Below are 7,249 nucleotides of genomic sequence, written 5' to 3'. Positions count from 1 at the left end.
AGGCCATAAAGATCATCAAGGACATCAACCACCCGAGCCACTGCCTGTTCACCCCGCTATCATCCAGAAGGCGAGGTCAGTACAGGTGCATCAAAGCTGGGACCGAGAGACTGAAAAACAGCTTCTATCTCAAGGCCATCAGACTGTTAAACAGCCACCACTAACATTGAGTGGCTACTGCCAACACACTGTCAATGACACTGACTCTACTCCAGCCACTTTAATCATGGGAATTGATGGGAAATGATGTAAATATATCACTAGCCACTTTAAACAATGCTACCTTATATAATGTTACTTACCCTACATTATTCATCTCATATGCATACGTAGATACTGTACTCTATATCATCGACTGCATCCTTATGTAATACATGTATCACTAGCCACTTTAACTATGCCACTTGGTTTACATACTCATCTCATATGTATATACTGTACTCGAAATCATCTACTGAATCTTGCCTATGCTGCTCTGTACCATCACTCATTCATATATCCTTATGTACATATTCTTTATCCCCTTACACTGTGTATAAGACAGTAGTTTTTTTTGGAATTGTTAGTTAGATTACTTGTTGGTTATTACTGCATTGTCGGAACTAGAAGCACAAGCATTTCGCTACACTCGCATTAACATCTGCTAACCATGTGTATGTGACAAATAAAATTTGATTTGATTTGATTTGACATAGCAGTTAAGGATATAACCACCCTAGACTGTAGTTGTTTGACAATCCACTCAATAAGTAGCTCTGGGAAGTTAGGAGTTGTTGCACAATGCATTCTAACCCACAGTTCTGAGACACATTTTGCTTTAGGATATTTTCTGTGTGCGTCAAAGAGAGTGATTGCACATACATTAATAGGGTCAGCTTCATACTCTGGTTCAAATCAAAATCAAATCAAATCAAATTTTATTTGTCACATACACATGGTTAGCAGATGTTAATGCGAGTGTAGCGAAATGCTTGTGCTTCTAGTTCCGACAATGCAGTAATAACCAACAAGTAATCTAACTAACAATTCCAAAACTACTGTCTTATACACAGTGTAAGGGGATAAAGAATATGTACATAAGGATATATGAATGAGTGATGGTACCGAGCAGCATAGGCAAGATACAGTAGATGATATCGAGTACAGTATATACATATGAGATGAGTATGTAAACAAAGTGGCATAGTTAAAGTGGCTAGTGATACATGTATTACATAAGGATGCAGTCGATGATATAGAGTACAGTATATACGTATGCATATGAGATGAATAATGTAGGGTAAGTAACATTATATAAGGTAGCATTGTTTAAAGTGGCTAGTGATATATTTACATAATTTCCCATCAATTCCCATTATTAAAGTGGCTGGAGTTGAGTCAGTGTCATTGTCAGTGTGTTGGCAGCAGCCACTCAATGTTAGTGGTGGCTGTTTAACAGTCTGATGGCCTTGAGATAGAAGCTGTTTTTCAGTCTCTCGGTCCCAGTGGTTTACTTGGTTTACTTGTACAGTACTATTAATTAACATAAACCCACACCCTCCTCTACCCCTTGAGTGACCTTTCGGCTTTCATATATAATCAGACAGATGTACACTGAAAAGGGAACTTCCACATTAGGCTGATGATTTGGGTACTAGTTTCACCCAGCAAATTTCACATTTTAAGCTTCAGCTTTCTGTAGAATCAGTGAATCAACCAATGAGTCAGTATTGTTGTAGGCCTATTGTGGCCTGTCTCCTGCTATTTGCGGTCAGTCAGTCATACACTCTCATGTTTCTCCAAGGACTGACCACAGGAAGCAAATGGATGGAAATTCACTGAGCTGCTAAATGCACTCTGGGTAAAAGTTAACCAAGGATGGGACTTAATGGTTAAATAAAGGTTAAATAAACAAATAATATTCTGAATAATAGCATATCAATTATATGACTTGGCTTTTTTAAGGTCCCTCTTCAGGTCCATTTTTAAATTGGTGACATTGTTTTGTTTCTGGTTGATTCAAGGTTGTTTCCATGTAATTTAAACAACAAAACATTTTAATTGAATACAAATTGTGCTGTCTGGTTTGCTTAATATAAGGAATTAGACTTTAGACTTTTACGTAGTATTTTACTGGGTTACTTTCATTTTTACTTGAGTCATTTCCTATTAAGGTATCTTTAATTTGATATTTTATTCAAGTATGACAATTGGGTACTTTTTCCACGACTGGGCAATCCCCACCAGACATAATATAATGCAGATGACACAACAGTGGCCTGATCACCGACAACGATGAAACAGCCTATAGAGAGGAGGTCAGAGACCTGGCAGTGTGGTGCCATGACAACAACCTCTCCCTCAATGTGATCAAGACAAAGGAGATGATTGTGGACAACAGGAAAAAGAGGACCAAGCACGCCCCCATTCTCAATGACGGGGCTGTAGTAGAGCAGGTTGATAGCTTCAAGGTCTTGGTGTCCACATCACCAACAAATGAACAAGCACACCAAGACAGTCGTGAAGAGGGCATGACAAAACCTATTCCCCCCCAGGAGACTGAAAAGATTTAGCATGGGTCCTCAGATCCTCTAAAGGTTCTACAGCTGCACCATCGAGAGCCGGTTGCATCACTGCCTGCTATAGCAACTGTATGGCCCAGTACATCACTGAGGCAAAGCTTCCTGCCATCCAGGACATCTATACCAGGCGGTGTCAGAGGAAGGCCCTAAAAATTGTCAAAGACCCCAGCCACCCTAGTCATAGACTGTTCTCTCTGCTACCAGTACCGGAGAGCCAAGTCTAGGTCCAAGAGGCTTCTAAACAGCTTCTACCCCTAATCCATAACACTCCTGAACATCTAATCAAATGGCCACCCAGACTATTTGCATTGTCGCCCCCCCCCCCTCACCCCCCTTTTACACCTCTGCTACTCTCTGTTGTTATCATCTATGCAAAGTCACTTTAATAACTCTACCTACATGTACATATTACCTCAACTAACCGGTGCTCCCACACATTGACTCCCCTGTATATATTCTCACTATTGTTATTTTCATGCTGCTCTTTAATTTCTTGTTACTTTAATTTCTTATTCTTATTTTGTTTCTTTAAACTGCATTGTTGGTTCGGGGCTCGTAAGTAAGCTTTTCACTGTAAGGTCTACACCTGTTGTATTTGGAGCGCATGTGACAAAAAAAAAGAAAAAAAAAATAGATTCGATTTGACTGGGGAATGCCCAATGATTAGTAGCTTGTCCTCAGAAGGAATGTGTGGAGGAAATCACAGGGGAAATTGCATTAAAAGTCCATGACCACTAGATGGCGATGATTAACAGTAGAACACCAGGGCACCAACCTGGGCCCGTTTTATAAGCGTCTCAGTGTATTAGGGAAAGGGGAATACCTAGTCAGCTGTACAACTGAACGCATTCAACCAGCTGTACAACTGAACGCATTTAACCCAACCCCTCTGAATGAGAGAGGTTCGGGGGCTTCCTTAATCGACATCCATAGGAGTGCTGGTGTAGGATCAGGTTCCCCTATCCATGTAATCTTATTCATTGTGATCTAAAAGTCTAAACTGATCCTAAATCAGCACTCCTACTCTGAGACACTTGAAACAGGGGGCTCTTATACACCTACCTGTGCCATCTGGTAGAGAGTGTCAAGATGTGAAATGCAGTGCAACATCAGACCAGGGTCTATATTTAACAATGCCTCAGAGTACGAATGATGATCAAGTATCACTTTTGTCTTTCAGATCACAGTGGATCAGCTTATTATGGACAGGGGTAGAGGACCTGCTCCTAGATCCACACTCCAGCTCTGAGACTTGTGATAAATACTGGCACAGGGGTGTCAAAGTCATTTGACTCAGATTACTATATTTCTGTTCCAGCTAATGCCATTAGGCGAATAAAGATGCGCATTGGGGTAAAACGATGACAACCTAATGGCTGTGCGGTACAAAATAACCCACTGTAACACAATATACATTAAAGCAGTAACTCAAGGAAAAATAAAATCCCCAACAACACATTTTAAATACTGTATTCAATGAGGTTATATTGCAGGGGAGGTTGGTGGGAGGAACGGGCTGGAATGGAATCATGGAGTGGAGTCAAACTTGTGGTTTCCATATATTTGATGTTTTTGATACTGTTCCATTTATTCTATTCTATTCTATTCTCATTACAATGAGCCCGTCCTCCTATATCTCCTCCCACCAGCTGTCACGCACTGACCCTAGAGAGCCGTTTTATTTCTCTATTTGGTTAGGTCAGGATGTGATGTGGGGTGGGCATTCTATGTTTCTTTATTTCTATGTTTTGGCCGGGTATGGTTCTCAATCAGGGACAGCTGTCTATCATTGTCTGATTGGGAATCATACTTAGCTAGCCCTTTTCCCCTCCTTTCAGTGTGGGTAGTTAACTTTGTTTGAGGCACTTAGCACTGTTCAGCTTCATGGTCTTGTTGGCGACATTTATCTTAAATAAAAATAAATGTACCCTCACCACACTGCACCTTGGTCCTCTTCTTCAGATGCCCGTGACACCAGCCTCCTCTGGTGGAGAGATGATGGGCACAAGATGGTGGGACATATTCAATGCCCAACATTAGACAAACCATGGTCAAAGCCGCAAACATGAGGATCAAGCAGTGAGTGTTTGGACAGAATGTTTGCGTCTCATGGCGATCCAGCGTACCAGTACTCGCATTGAGTTTAAAATTGGAGGGCTGCACCTCTGTGTACTTTTGCTACGACCACATCGTTTTGATTATCTACTTGTAGTTCTTGCATTGCATGCATATGTAACTTAGGCTTTGAGAGATGTGAAGGCCAACAGATAGGATTATGTCTAGAATAAAAGAGCAGAAAGTGAATTTGACAAAGTAGCCTAGTGTTGGCCTAGGGAGTGTTCTGTGAAGAGAGAGCACTGTTCTATCAAAGTGGCTGAATGTGACATGAGTTAGGCAGGGGGACTCTGTATTCAGGTCATCTGATGGAGGATGTCCTCAGTCTACACACACACACACAGGGCTCTGTTGTCGGGCTCGGTCATCGCTGGGTTGAGGAGTCTCGTGCCCGACGTTTGTCTTAGTTCTGCTGAATGAGTGTCCACACAAAGACTGGTCTCATACATTGAGTATACAAAACATTAGGAACACTCGCTCTTTCCATGACAGAGACTGACCAGGTGAATCCAGGTGAAAGCTATGATCCCTTATTGATGTCACTATACTACTTCAATCAGTGTAGATGAATGGGAGAAGACAGGTCAAATCAAACAAATTAAGCCTTGAGACAATTGAGACATGTATTGTGTGTGTGTGTGTGTGTGTGTGTGCCATTCAGAGGGTGAATGGGCAAGACAAAATATTTCAGTGCCTTTAAATGGGGTATGGTAGTAGGTGCCAGGTGCACCGGTTTGTGTCAAGAACTGCAATGCTGCTGGGTTTTTCACACTCAACAGTTTCCTCTGTGTATCATGAATGGTCCACCACCCAAAGGACACCCAGCCAACTTGACACAACTGTGGGAAGCATTTGAGTCAACATGGGCCAGCATCCCTGTGGAACGCTTTCCACACCTTGTATAGTCCATGCCTGGATGAATTGAGGCTGTTCTGAGGACAAAAGGGATGGTGCAACTCAATATTAGGAAGGTGTTCTTAATGTTTTGTATAGTCAGTGTAGAGTGGACGTAACAGTAAATGTAAATCAAGGGCACTCAAATTAGTATGATATGTTACGTTTGGTATGGTTACATAAGACAGAAGGTTAATAACCTTTTACTGCAGTGGGCTAAATCAGGGTCACACACAGTGACATACACTTTGAAACAAAAGTATACACCTCACACACATGGTTATGGGCTTAAGAAAAAGAAGACACCTGTACCATGTCAGATATAGAGTTGACATTTTGAGTTTACATCCCAATATTACACTTTATATACATCACCGTCACGCCTATTCCCGCTAATCCCCTCTGGCGTCTGACGTCGCCAGTTTATTAACCACCGGTCCTGGCAACCACCATTACGCACACCTGTGCTTCATCATGAGGCACACCTGGACTCCATTACCTCACTTATTACCTCCCCTTTATCTGGCACTCCCTTAGGTTCTTTCCCCAGGCAGTATTGTTTCTGTGTTTCATGTCAATACACTATTCCTATGTTGTATAGTTATTTGTTATATTAAACTTACCACCTGCACCTGCTTCTCGACTCCCAGCGTCTGTTTCTACAGCATTAGTGGATTCCGGTGCCGTGTTGAACTTTACTGACCAGACTCTTGCCGCCTCTCTTAACATCACCTCATACCTGCTCTCCTCTCCTTTCCATGTTCAAGCCCTCGATAATCGGCCATTAGGTAACGGGACCGTCACACACATCACCGAACCACTCACCTTCACTGTGGAGTCCATCCATCAGGAGAACATTCCCTTCACCACCAGCTCACAAGATCATCCTCGGCCTCCCTTGGCTTCAAAGCCATAACCCCACCATCTCATGGTCGAGGATGAAAATCATGGACTGGGCACCCGAATGCCGAAGGGCCTGCTTTCCCATCCCCTTTGGATCCACGTCGGTTGAGAGTCCTGTGGTTGCCCTTCAGCCCAACATCCCGAAGGTATACCAGGACCTGGGGAAGGTATTTTCCTAAATCTGTTCCACCTGTCTCCCTCCTCATTGCCCCTGGGACTTTGCCATCAACCTGCTTGCAGGCTCTGTGCCCCCACCCAGACGCATCTACCCTCTGTCGGTGGCAGAAACCAAGGCCATGGAGGAGCACATCCATGAGGTGCTCCAACAAGGTTTCATCCACATGTCCACTTCTGCAGGCTTCTTCTTCATGGCCAAGAAGGATGGAGGGTTACCCCTGTGTATTGATTACAAGAGGACTCAATGACATCACCACCAAGTACCATTACGCTCTCCCGTCGGTGCCATCGGACAGCTCCGTGTGGCCCGGTTCTTTACCAAATTGGACCTGCGGAGTGCATACAATCTCATCCGCATCCGGGAGGGGGATGAATAGAAGACAGCTTTTAGCACGATGTCTGGTCACTACGAGTACTTGGTGATGCCATTTGGCTTATCCAATGCTCCGTCAGTGTTCCAGGCATTCATCAATGAGGTGTTCCGGGATATGCTCGAACGCCAGGTGGTTGTGTATATCAACGGTATCCTGGCTATCTTGGAGGATCACATCGCTCACGTCCAAGTAGTCCTGGAATGCCTCCTGGCTAACCACCTGTTT

This window comes from Oncorhynchus kisutch, linkage group LG9 (genome assembly GCF_002021735.2).
Source record: "Oncorhynchus kisutch isolate 150728-3 linkage group LG9, Okis_V2, whole genome shotgun sequence".
Classification (NCBI taxonomy): Eukaryota; Metazoa; Chordata; class Actinopteri; order Salmoniformes; family Salmonidae; genus Oncorhynchus; species Oncorhynchus kisutch.
This window is presented reverse-complemented; position numbering follows the sequence as displayed.